Source organism: Lagenorhynchus albirostris, chromosome 3 (genome assembly GCF_949774975.1).
Source record: "Lagenorhynchus albirostris chromosome 3, mLagAlb1.1, whole genome shotgun sequence".
In the NCBI taxonomy this organism is placed as follows: Eukaryota; Metazoa; Chordata; class Mammalia; order Artiodactyla; family Delphinidae; genus Lagenorhynchus; species Lagenorhynchus albirostris.
This window is the reverse complement of record NC_083097.1, coordinates 140,456,144-140,469,404: the sequence shown is the minus strand read 5'-3', so window position 1 is coordinate 140,469,404 and position 13,261 is coordinate 140,456,144. Positions and strand designations below refer to the sequence as shown.

The window sequence follows — 13,261 nt, the reverse complement described above, 5'->3', positions numbered from 1 at the left end:
CTCTACAATGCTGATGAACGTTAACTAGACTTATTGTGATGATCATTTTGTAATATACATCAATATTGAATCATTATATTAATATGATTAAACTAATATAATGCTGTATGCTGTATGTCAATAAAAAACAATAAAAGAGTTAATTTTGCTTATTATAACACTTAAATGCATTTTAAATGTTTTGCAGCTCTCTTTTTGGAATTTTTTTTAAAGATTAAGTACCTTGGGCTTCTCTTAGCGGTTGAGATGTTCTGTCTATTGATTAAGACCTATTGTATGATTGTATTCTGTGCAATAATCTTGTAAGATAAAGTACATATAGTTTAACTCTGCCTATTCTTTCATACAACTTTGTCTACTGTATGTCAAGCACTGATCTAGAAACTGAAGATATATGCCCCAGAACGGCTTTCCCTCATCAAGTTGACATTCTAGGTGCAGCAGACCATTAATAAACAAATAAGTAATGACATCTGATTAAAAATAAAGAGCGATAGTTAATATTAAGTGGAAGAAATAGCTGTGAGAGTAGGGAAGAAAGGCTTTTTATTTTAAATGGAAATTAGAGCACGAAGGCCTTACTGACAGTCTGACATCTGACCAACAATTATTTACTTGTGCTACTTTTTCTTGTTGTTCTCTGTGCATCAAAATTCTAATAAATGTTTTTGGTGGAGGCCATGTAGGGATACCTGACAAAGGGTTGTATTTGCCCAAATGAAATTAACTGCAGCATTTAAAAAAATATTTCTAGAATATAAACTTGATAACATTGTGACTCTTCCTCTTCAGGTAAATGAATCTCAGTCTTCTATATTAAAGAATACATTTAGGGGAATCTGTTTGAAAGGCACCACCAGTTCACTCTAACAGCAAAAGCAATATACTTATGCCTGGAATATCCACCCACTGGCATAGGAAAAAAGTCTTGAACTTGGTCAAATCATCATTTAAGTCATCTGGCTGACTGGCTAGACCCAAACACATCCGTGGACTCCATGCATAAGGCTTTGAGGACTTCCACTCCTGCTGGGAAAGCTGCAGGTCATTACCACATAAAACTGCCTCTGCTGTTACATATTTCAAATTAGTATCCTTTCTTCTCTACCCTCTCTCTGTTTCCAGACTACTGGTGCCCTTCCCACTGTGCATAAAATTAAGCATTAAATGGCTGCTTAGTAATCATGATGTGGTTTGTTTGTTTATTTTTGTAAGTGCATATGGGGGGGTGATTTTACAATTATCTTTATTCCCTGTAATTAATTTCCAGAGCATTAAATGTAAATTAGCCCTCTGTGTGAAGTGTCAATGCCATCACCTAAGCAAGGAAAGAGGTTCAACTTTCTAAACTATGGGAGAATTTTCCCCACCACACTCTGTTAACTCATTGTGGAGGACAACGCTTATGTGAGAAAAGGCAAACTTTTAGGAAGCTAATCTTGCTCTCTTTGGCTTCGTCTCTTCCCAAGCCCATAATTGCTTTCTACAGCTTGTGGTAAATCCTTGGAGGATCAGCACAGGATGCTGCAGCACAAAGAAAGCTAAGATCTAAATTTCCAAAAGGTCAGAAAGCCCTGGTTGATGACTATTAACCCCACTGGTCAGTTTATTCAGTGCAGAGCACAGAGCAATTTCAAATGCACAATGAGCTCAGGTGCCTGAATGTGCTTAGCACTTCTTTGTCATTTTAAGGCCAACTTAAACCATTTTCACATGAAAACAACAGTAAAATGTTGGAAAAGCAATGTGAAATTTTTAGTCACTATGTTGCCCTTTCCTTTACAATGGACTGATATGAACCTCCTACACTAAGTATGATTAATGTACATACAACATATCCTGTTGGGCTATGTCATGTTACATGCAAGTTTCTGTGGTACTCTTTTTATTTTAATCACTGGATTTATGAATCTTAGATGTGACTGTCCACAGGAAGCATCCAAATTAGGTACTCCCTCTCCTTTCTCCCTGGCCAACGTACCAAGTATGTTGCTAAAGTGTATATTTAGAATGGGATAGCCTTAAATAATGTAAACATTTAAAGCCCACATTTCTTGCATCTGGTCATGTGATTAATGGAACTCTTTGGTCACACTGGTAAATAAGTATCATCCTTACAATCGCAGCATCAGTTCCATAACAGTATGTTCCCCAAATGCCATATTTACTTTAGAGATATTTCCAAATGCTATTGCAAGTGCTTTATGATATTTTGTTACACAAGCCAATACTGAAGTTGTGACAGAATCTTATGGAAGCAAACATGTATATTCTCCACCTTTTTCTTCTGTTCTTATCTTTAATAAATATATATCAATTGTATAAATCACAGGAGGCACAAAGATATAACAAAGGTGGCAATCTAAGTGAACCGAAAAGAAAGTGGCCTTATTCCAAGCTACCGTTGAGTGGATTACTTTTGCAATTAGTATCTGCAATGTATTTAATGCATGGTTCTCAACTTTGCTGAAGAGTAAGGGTGAAACCGTTGCCTAATGTTACTGTTTCTATCTGCTTTAATCATTGAGGTCCCATCTCTTGTTCATAATAACTTTGCCACTAGGTGGAAACCTTTAAAAGATGATAGCTGTTTCTTTTTCAACAGTATCAGATTTAATTCTAACATACAGATATTGTGAGATGTTTAAAATTTTTGTTTCCTCTGAATTATAAAAATAAATAATACCTCTAAGAGGCTCAGAAACAATTGGGATTTTAACTTGGTTTAAGTCTAAATTATTATTATTATTTGGTATGCGGGCCTCTCACTGTTGTGGCCTCCCCCGTTGCGGAGCACAGGCTCCGGACGCACAGGCTCAGCGGCCATGGCTCACAGGCCTAGCTGCTCCGCGGCATGTGGGATCTTCCCGGACCGGGGCACGAACCCGTGTCCCCTGCATCGGCAGGCGGACTCTCAACCACTGCCCCACCAGGGAAGCCCTAAATTATTTTTTAAAATAAAACATTCAAAACATACATATGTGAAAAGCTTGAACTGAAGTCCAGTCCAAAAGCATCTGGAAAAGTCTTCATTCTGCTTTTGTCCATTTTTCCATATCTAGTGTTATGCCTTAACACGATTTTATTTTGCATTTTCTACCTAATAATCTTATACAATAAGTAGCATATTGAAACTCTCCACATCTGCTTGAGAGGTTCATTAAGCACTTCACTAGATCTTTATTTGATTTAGGCCTTAGAGCACATGGCATTCCATCTCTCATGAAGTTGCCTGTTCATGCTCTGAGGAAGTTTCAACCTTAGAGAAGCCAAAACAAGCACCCTTGGCAGGGGGTACAGCTTTTACTGCCATCACTTTAGCTAAAACTCTGCCTTGCCCCATTATTAAAATGCAAAATTTTTAAATGTAAACATATGCATGTCCTCATGCATCCACACTCATTCACTCTGAATTTGAAGCTACTTGGACTTACTGTCTAACCAAAACATCAAAATCTCCATTTTTTTAAGTTGAATTCATTAAGACACTATAGTTCCAGAAGTGGGAATTAAACTGGCGCAGATTCCAGAATAATGTCTTGGGATTATTTAGAACACACTGGAACATTTAACTGTTACTGAAGCAGTTAAACTAACAGTGTGACTGGGTTTTTACAACTTATTTGTGGAGGATTTGAGAGTAGCTGATCCTTACTCTCAGAGCCACACTACTAAAAATATAATTAAAGGTAATAATTCATAATGTCTGAGCAGTATATGGAGGAACAAGTAAGAATAGCTCCCCACAGTTAAGTTTTGTGCAGCTAACTGGTGGCATTCAGGAATGCTCTGGCCACTCCTTTCAAGCATCTGGCAATAACTTCTGCTGACAGCAGGCGAACAGATTTGATGGATCAGTATTGAATCTGGAATGGAAATGTTATTTTCCCTAATGTACCCAGATCCCTTTCAGGATGTCTGATAAAGCTTTACTTTGGGGACCGGATATATAAATTGTCTCTAACTATCCATTAATCTAATACCCCTTTTGGGGGGAATCTGTCAAATTAAGTCTATGTCCAAATGTTGATTCAAATAGCCAAAGGAAGGAAAAATTTAAAACATCTTTGATATTGAGAATTACATCATTTTGGAACTGTAAGGATCTTTATAATTAAATGCAATAGAACTATTTTATTTTTCCAAATGAGAAGGAGAAAATCTAGAAAAGTCAAATTGTTTTCACAAAGTTCAAAATGAGAATCCATTTCTTCTGAATCTCAATCTAGAGATCATTCCAACGTACCAAACGCTTCATTCAGTTTCTGTAATTTATATACAGGAACATTTCAAACATAATTGCATGGAAAATCACAGGGCAAGGTGAGGGGTCAAAAAATACTGATGAAAAATACTGATGTACAAGCCCACTGCAGACCAATTAAAGAAGAATAGAATCTCTGGGGTAAGGCCATGGCACAGGTAAGTATGTATGTACATATGTATGCAGTTAAGTATGTATGTATGCAACTGCTGTATGCATTTAATTCTCAAAATGATTCTAAAATGCAGGAAGATTGAGAACCAGTGATTCATAGTTTGGTCACCTTTATAAGAAAATAAGCAAATAGATGTTTGTGTCGTGTCTTATCCTCTCCCAACTTTGGCCAGTTCTCACCTTCAAGGCTCCCCAACCAAAACTTCTTTTCTTGAGAAATGCTTAAAAACATCAATATATCTCCTCTCATACGATAAAATACTGCACATAGAAACTATTTTGATAAAGCAATTTATAAAATGTTGTTAGTATCTACCAAAGTTTCAATGTCTTATCTTGCCCAGGAGTATCTGCATTTTAGCAGGAAAGTAATAGAAACAGAGCTTCAATTTAACCCGAGGATTTTAGATGGATCAAAGGTTGTGAAAGATATTTTGGGTGAAAGACCTTTATCGAACCTCTAAAATTATACCATATTTACGAATGTCTACTCTACCTTCCTGATGGTTCCATCCTATTTTGTACTGCTGTTTAACTTGCTTCCATTACATGAATAACCTTCCACTTCAGGTAAGTTTATAAGAGTGATAAAGTACCAATGATTAAATGTGTAGGTGCTAAGCACCACATTTAATTCATCACAATTAGGATCCTCCTTTCCCCAGGAAGGAGAGGCCATTATTTCCACATAAGACGTGGTTAAACTGTGATCAAAGAGGGTAAACTGGCTAAGGCCCTTCATTTACTTTTCAGCAGAACCAGGACTCAAACTAATTTTTTATCTGACCACAGAGCAAATGTACTTTAAAATATCATGCTTTATAAAGTCACCATGATCCAGATAAAACAAAGTAAACCGAAACAAAAATACCTGTATGGAGTCATAAAATCAATCAGCTTGGTATTCCCACTGTTGACGTAATTTGATACATGCCTTCAGAAGGTTTCTGTTGAAGTTTAAATACGTAACTGGTAGTAGCCACAAAACAGTCAACTAGTACCTTGGATGAACAGTGCTACAGTGCCTCTAATACCTTATAAAATGCTTCTACATACTATTATTGGAAGAGCAGCTTGCTTTTCACTTTTCACTCTGTGGACATTAAGTCCCTTGTTTATCATAATGGAAACTTCCAAGAGAGCACTATATTCACAGAAAACTAGCACTTCAATACTACGGTCGGAAACACTTCAGAAAGGTCTGCGGCCCTTCCTGCACCAACTCTAGTATTATACTGGTGACCTCCAGGGGACCTGGGGGCCATGGAGAGGACTTGGGTGTCTGCCCCTGGTCACAGACGCTTAGAGCCCCTGATGCGTAGGTCTGACATGCTCTGGCCTTTGGCCACCGCTCACCTGACCCGACCGTGTATGCAGACGACCTCCTGAAAGGGAAGAAATTCTCAGAGGACTTTGGACAGGAGAGTTAAAAGCTTCTTCATTCTCGTGATGGTGAAGGTGGGAGATTGGGGTAAATCTAAGGCACTCTGCTCTTTGTGCCCTTGGCCAGACACGGCTCCAGGGCTCCTTCTAAAGTCACTACAGCGTCCCCTCTGCTGCCTATCCACCAGCGAAAGAAGCGGGAAGGAGCGCCTCAGCCACAGAGACGCAGAAGCACTTTCGACACACAGTGGAATTAATAGCTCTTCCTCGCACTTTCGCACCCAGTGGAATACTAGCTCTTCCTACTTCCTCTGCCTCCTCTTATGAACGTTCAGCAACTCCTTTTCCTGCCCCTCCATGGTTTTTTAATCTTTTTTTTTTTGTTCCCCTAAATTAATACTGCTGGGATTTTTGTCTTGTTTCTAAATAAATTTCAAATGGAGGAGGGGGGGAAGTATTTTACTCTTCAAAGTTATATTTGTTCTACAGGATTCATATGCTGATATTTACAAAATGCTGATAAAATAAATCAAAAAAAAAAACGTTAAAAAAGGGGAAAAAAGCCATGTTTATGTACTGGAAGACAACATAGTAAAGATTCCAATTTTACCCAAGTTGATCTATAGGTTTAAGGCAACCTCTAGCAAAATCTCAGCAAGATGTTTTGTTGATATAGACAAACTTATTCTAAAATTTATCTGTAAAAGCACAAACCCTAGAACAGATAAAATAATGTTGAAAAAGAAAAATACTATGTGCACTAGGTGGACTAAATCCATCCACTATTAAGACCTACTATATAGCTACATGAATCAAGATAGTGTGGTATTGGCGGAGGAATGCACACATGAATTGATAGAACAAATAGAGAATGGAAATAGACCCACATAAACAGGCCCACCTGAGTTTGGACAAAGGAATGAAAGCAATTCAGTTAGAGGAAGGATAGCTTTCTTTGACAAATGGTGTTAAAACAGACATTTATAGGTAAATCAAATAACCAACCAATCTCAACCTAAGTTTCATACCTGATACAAAAATTAAGTCAAAATGGATCACAGACTTAAAATATAAAAATATCAAACTAGAGAACTTTTAGAAAAAATAGGAGAAAATATTTAGGATCTAGGGCTAGGGAAAGAGTTCTTAGATTTGACATCAAAAACATCACTGACAAAAGGAAAGATCAATTAGTTGGACCTCTTCAAATTAAAAGAATTTGCTCTCCAACAGACCCTATTGAAAGGATGAAAACACAAGTCAAACACACACACACACACACAGAAGAAAAGAAACAGATTAGAAGAAACATTTGCAAATAATTTATCTAGCAAAGGACTACTATCTGTAGTATATAAAGATTTCTTACAGTAAAAAAAAAAAAATTAGGAAACAGGCAAAAGATATAAACAAACAATGAACAGACATTTCACCAAAGATAATGGTAAATAAGCACACAAAAAGATATTCAACATTTTTAGCCATTAGGGAAACCTAAATTAAAACTACAATGAGATGTTACATATCAGAATACCTGAAATAAAGAATACTGACAACACCAAATGCTAGTTTGGATGAAGTGAAGCCAGATTACTCATAAGCTGCTGCTGATAATATAAAATGGTACAGCCATTTTGGCAAATTATTTGAAGTTATTTGGAACATAAATTGGCAGTTTCTTATGAAACTAAACATGTATCTACTATATGATCCAGCATATGCACACTTGGGAATTTGTCCAAGAGAAATGAAATTGTTTAAGTGCAAAAACTTGTGCATGAATGCTCTTGGCAGCTTTATTTGCAACAGTCAAAAACTAGAAATAATCCAGATGTTCTCCGAATATACACTTATCTCAAAATTTAAAGTTTAATTTAAAAATGTATTTTTCTGTTCAAAGGCAAGGCCTTCAAGTTCTATCTTTGTTTAAAATAGAAACCTAACCACTGTGTTTAAATAAGAGTTAAAATACATTTTTTAGTTCTACAGGTGACTTAAAAGTATTTATTAAAAGCATTTTTTAGTTCATATGGAATTGGAGAGGCATAATTTTTAGTAAGTTAAGAACATTTACAAGTACTTAAAAACTCAGAGAAATAGATTTGAAGTTGTAGCTGAAATGCACCTTGTTTTAGTGCTATGGGCTTAAGAAGTGCTTGGCACATAATAGACTTTCAAGTATTTGAGGAGTAGTCTGAGAATGAAAAGGAAAAAGTAGTTATGGTGGTGAGGATTACGGTGATAATGCTGGTGGCAGTGATGCTGGTGACGACCATGGGTTAAATTTTGGGATTAGAGATGTAGGTTTCATTCTGCAGATCAAAACTTTTCTGTGTACGACAATGAGGTGACTAGAGATTATGTCCAATCACATCTTTATTCTTATTTGATTTACAAGTGATCTTCACCTTGAAATTTACTTCATGAACTTTTCTTAAATTAGAAATGTTTTATGGTTACTGAGTTTTGTTGTTGTTTTCTTATGATAACTTGTAAAATTAATCTCACTGCTGACTGACTTATTTATTAACTCAGCTTCAGCCTTAACCAGTAAGTGGTATCTTTGCTATTTCTCTTTTCCTAACTTTCTTTAAATAACATGCCACTTTTAAAATATTAATTTTTATTAATTAAAATTTTGAGCAAGCAATAGAAGGTCATTTAAACCTTACATTTAGATAGTATGAGCATGCAGGGAATTCTCATGGAACTATGACTATTAACATCAATTGCCAATCTCTGTCAAGAAGTCTAACTTCTCTTAGAGAAAAAAAAAAGCAATCAAAATTATAAACTTGGACACCCGGACATGTTTGTTTTAACATGTTTAAAAATGTAAAACAGACAATGAGTATTTGGAAATCACATTTTTCCTTGAAGTGGCGTGATGGTATAATTTCTCTTTTACAAAATCATTGCCACACAAATCTCCAGTAGCAAAGCATTTTTTACACTGTATGCTAATTGAGAATTATCAGCCTATGAAAAAAGTGACAGAAGTGTTCTGAGTTCATACTAATTACAGCAAAATTACAGCTAGAGATAAACCCATCGTTTTTTTTTTTTTTTTACTAATGTCTGATTTTTAACTGCTCCATTGTCCTGGTATGTGAGATGTGAACCAACACATGATGTGTTGTAATGGCTTGCAAATATGCACGTAAGGTGGAGAACTTAGGAAAGTTTGATAAACAGACTGTTTTCTAAGTGTAAAATTTATGTTGCTATTTACCATAATGTGAAATGTCTATGAGACGGCCTTGGGTAGGAACTCTTTGTTAACAAGATATCAAACTTAACTGGGATAACCTGTAGGAAATCTTTTCTGAATAAACACAAGCCAGTCAATTCTTGGGAGATGCTTTTTCATATCAGCATGACACCATCATCCTCATCTTTAAAGACTAATCCTTAAGCCACTGATAGTTGTACTCTGATCGTTGTGAGTCAGTTCAAATTTTATAAAACATTCACTTGTCTTGCTGCTCTGAATCCCATTTTCTTACACTTGTTAAGACATTTTTTCTTTTATGCAAAAACTAGTCTCGGGCTTCCCTCGTGGCGCAGTGATTGAGAATCTGCCTGCCAATGCAGGGGACACGGGTTCGAGCCCTGGTCTGGGAGGATCCCACATGCTGTGGAGCAACTAGGCCCGTGAGCCACAACTACTGAGCCTGCGCATCTGGAGCTTGTGCTCCGCAACAGGAGAGGTTGCAATAGTGAGAGGCCCGCGCACCGTGATGAAGAGTGGCCCCCACTTGCCACAACTAGAGAAAGCCCTCGCACAGAAACAAAGACCCAGCACAGCAAAAATTAATTAATTAATTAATAAACTCCTACCCCCAACATCTTCTTAAAAAAAAAAAACTAGTCTCCCTTGAATTTAATTTAAAACCTGTGTGCTCTACAACTTCACTAGTTTGAAATGGTAGAAAAACATGCAGTAATTTTCAGCTAACTTTCAATAAACTCTGAATGATAGAAGCATGCCGAGTTGAAGGCTATAAGAAACGAGAAGAATACTGATCATCAATTTGCTTGTCTGTTACCTTTCCTCTCCAGCACTGCTTGGGAGCCCTGTCCCTTGGGAAGAAGCTGGGGTGGCTATTGGGGCCCCACTTGTGGGTGAGGGTTAGGTAAATTGCTGAACTCTCTTCTTTTTTATAAACATCACTAAAATGTCCATAATAGTGGAGTTTACACACTATTGTAGTTGCCCTGGTACAGTACCCTTTAAGGGATAACCCTGCTTGACAAAATCTCTAATCAATGTTACAAACATCAGTCCCTGCTGCTCCTGACCCTGGTGCATATTCTATAGAACTGCCCACTTGAGATGTGTCTGGGTTTCTAATTAACATATGCAAGTGTTCTGAAGGATAGCTGTCTTTTTAAAGCTCTCCCTTGGGGTCTTACAAAGCGAGTTTTCGAACGTATCACATTGACCATAACCTAATTCCAAGTGTCCCCAAGGACCTTCTGATTTAGTGTTACTTTTACTTGATGCAGTTACAAACAAGGAAACTAATTTTATGTATATCGATTATATAGATCTATACACTTCAGAACAGATAGTCAAATCAGGAAAATCAAATAGCCATTAAAATTTTTGACCTAGTTGTCTATTTTCTTGTAGAGAAATTTATAGCTTTGTCCTTCAAGGAAACCAAATACAATTTTATTTCTTTTAGGAAACTGACATATGACTATGTTAGATCACCATTTATTTTGATAAAAAGTTATCATTCTTTATATTGGGAAAAACAGTTTTAATGGACATTAACCTAAATAAATATTTGCACTACTTTCATATTATTTTAGGTAATTGCAGATTCATATAAATATAAAATTGTAGCCTAAGATCATATTCTTCGACTCTAAATATAAAACGTATAGCCAGTTTATATGCAGAATTTATATAATTTATTTGAAGTCATTAATTCCTTTTGGTTTGTATTATATTAAGTAATCATAACTACATTTGAAATATGCTTTTAAGTTATAACATTGTCAAGTTTCTAAGTTAAAACCTAGAATTTCTAACATTGTCAGTTACCTATCCAGGTGACTGAGTTTTCTAATAGTGGTCCAGGATAAAATAAAGTTTTAAGATGATCTTTAAAATATGCATAGATATTTTCAAGAGTTAAAATGTTAAATACATTTTAATATCCATATTAAACCCTTAATTCAGGAAAAATATGAATAATACCAAACCAAAGCTATATTAATGTTATACATTTTAGAAAACTAGCCAAATATTGAATTAATAAATAATGTCACTTGGACCAAATCATACTGAACCTTTAAAATCTGTGGACAATTAAAATATTTTGTCACTCAAATGAAATGATTAATGCCTTTCTTACCTCATCTATTATTCAGGTGAGATTTGGATAGCCATCTTTGCCATAGCAATATCTTACCAAATGCAATCTGATTTTAATTTTAATTTTTTTCCTAAGAAAACACTTCATTAAAGAATGCAAGTAACATTATTTTTTCAAACTCCCAGTTACAGCCATAATGCCCCAAATATAGGAAGGTGGGAGTAAAATATTCCATGAAAGGGAAAAGTGTAATGAAATAAAAGATTGATGTTTTCACTAGATGATTTTTTTTTAATCCCATTGGACTTACACAAGTTTTTGCAGAATTGTAGAGAATCTTGGCTGTTTAACATATTTACTTGCTCAAAGGGAATCCTTCTGTTGAGCATTGTACATGAAACCTTAACCATATCATATAATTTTCCTAATAATTATAACATTGTCCATGAATTAGTTAATAAACATGTATTTCTAGCCTATAGAAAGCTATAGTACAATTTTGTTCAAAGTCAGTGAAACTTGATCCCTGACTGGCTCTGACTTGGGAGTCTACCTTAAAACACAAGGTTTGCTTAACAGTGACCTTTTCAGAAATTTCCTATAAGCTATCAGAGCAGGTATTTATGAACAGATGATTCACATGATAAATATTTATTGAACTTTTTCTATACAGCTGGTGTCAGGTGAGGCACTAGATATGTTGAGGAAAGATCTGTCCTTCCCTGATGAAGTTTCCACTTTACAAATCAGCCTCTGAACAAGTAATCACACAAATAACCCTTATCCTTTGTAGTTATAATTGTGAACTAAAACTGGAGGATATATGAAGAGAGTATAACAGGAACACTGATGTTTATTTGGAAGTATGAGGAAGTAAATTTGAGGGACCCACTGATGTGACCAGCTGGAGGTTGGGCAAAAGCATTTCAGGAAGAGGGAATTACTGCGTGGGTTTCCTGAGGCAGGAAAGAGCTATGCCCACTTGAAAGCCCAAGAGCAGGATCAATAAATAGAGCTGTGAGAGGGATGAGGCTAGAGTTACATCGAAGCCAGAATAGGCCTGGTGTTGCAGGGCCTACTTCGCAAGTATAATGGAGGCTATTGGAAGCTGGATTAATATTTCACACTTCTGCCCTATCCAAGTAAATTAGCTGTAGCAAGTTTCACCATCCTCCTTGGGTCCTAAAAGGAGCAAATCTAAGATGCAGAAGGCAGGGAAATACAGCTAATAATTATACTTTGGGTTATTAGTAGTTAGGACAGAGTCGGTGAATGCCCATTTCCAGTCACAGGAGTGGAGGATGGACAAAGATTTTGCATTTGAGATGTAGTGTTTAAGTAAGAGTTTTTTTCCACAAGAATGATTATATTTGTGTGGTGACACACTGCTTTACTGCTCCAGGTTAGGCAACTTAGGTGTACATCTAGATTAAAAGCCGAGCCTACAAACTGGTATTTTAAACTATAATTCTTAAGGTTAGAAGCAAGCATATTTTCTAATAAGTCTCCCTGTTGCCATGGGAAAAAGCTGCTTATAAACACTAAGAACAGCCTGGGAGCTCATTCTTCTAAACAGATTGAAGACAGATGCTAACATGCCAGCAAAAGCTGAGCACAAATCCAACATCATTCAGTACATCAAATATTTACATAGATGTCATTTAAATGAGCTGCTGGTTATATTAAGTGAATATCCAACATAATTTCTGGGTTTATGGCAAGCAATAGGAAATTCAATTATTTTCTATTAAAAATGTTTTGTCTTGAATGAGATTATGGTCCTTTGATTATCTGATACTCACAGGAGCACTTGTCCAGAAGGTTTAGTTTCTACAAGATAAAAGTTTGCTGTAAGACATAATGTTCCAAATTTAATGCAGAAAAGGTCATGCCTCAGTTACTTTTAAAAGTATCTTTTTTATTGGTACCAGTTTAGTAAATTTCTGATACTAGAAATAATATAGCTTGCATATATTTGAGATACATTTAATTCAAGTGTTTTTTCTCTGCAAAACAACATTAGTCTTTATAACTTTGTGCTTTGATCTTTATATTTCAAAGGTATTTGGGAGGGCTTAGACTTTTTTCACCTTACGTATTAGCCATGAGC

The 13,261-nt window shown here is 35.9% G+C and overlaps 1 pseudogene; it reads right to left on the bottom strand.

The window, feature by feature from the left end:
* Positions 1 to 5,612: 5,612 nt before the first annotated feature.
* LOC132518423 (pre-B-cell leukemia transcription factor 1-like) overlaps positions 5,613 to 13,261 on the bottom strand; it is a 134,088-nt pseudogene continuing 126,439 nt past the window's right edge.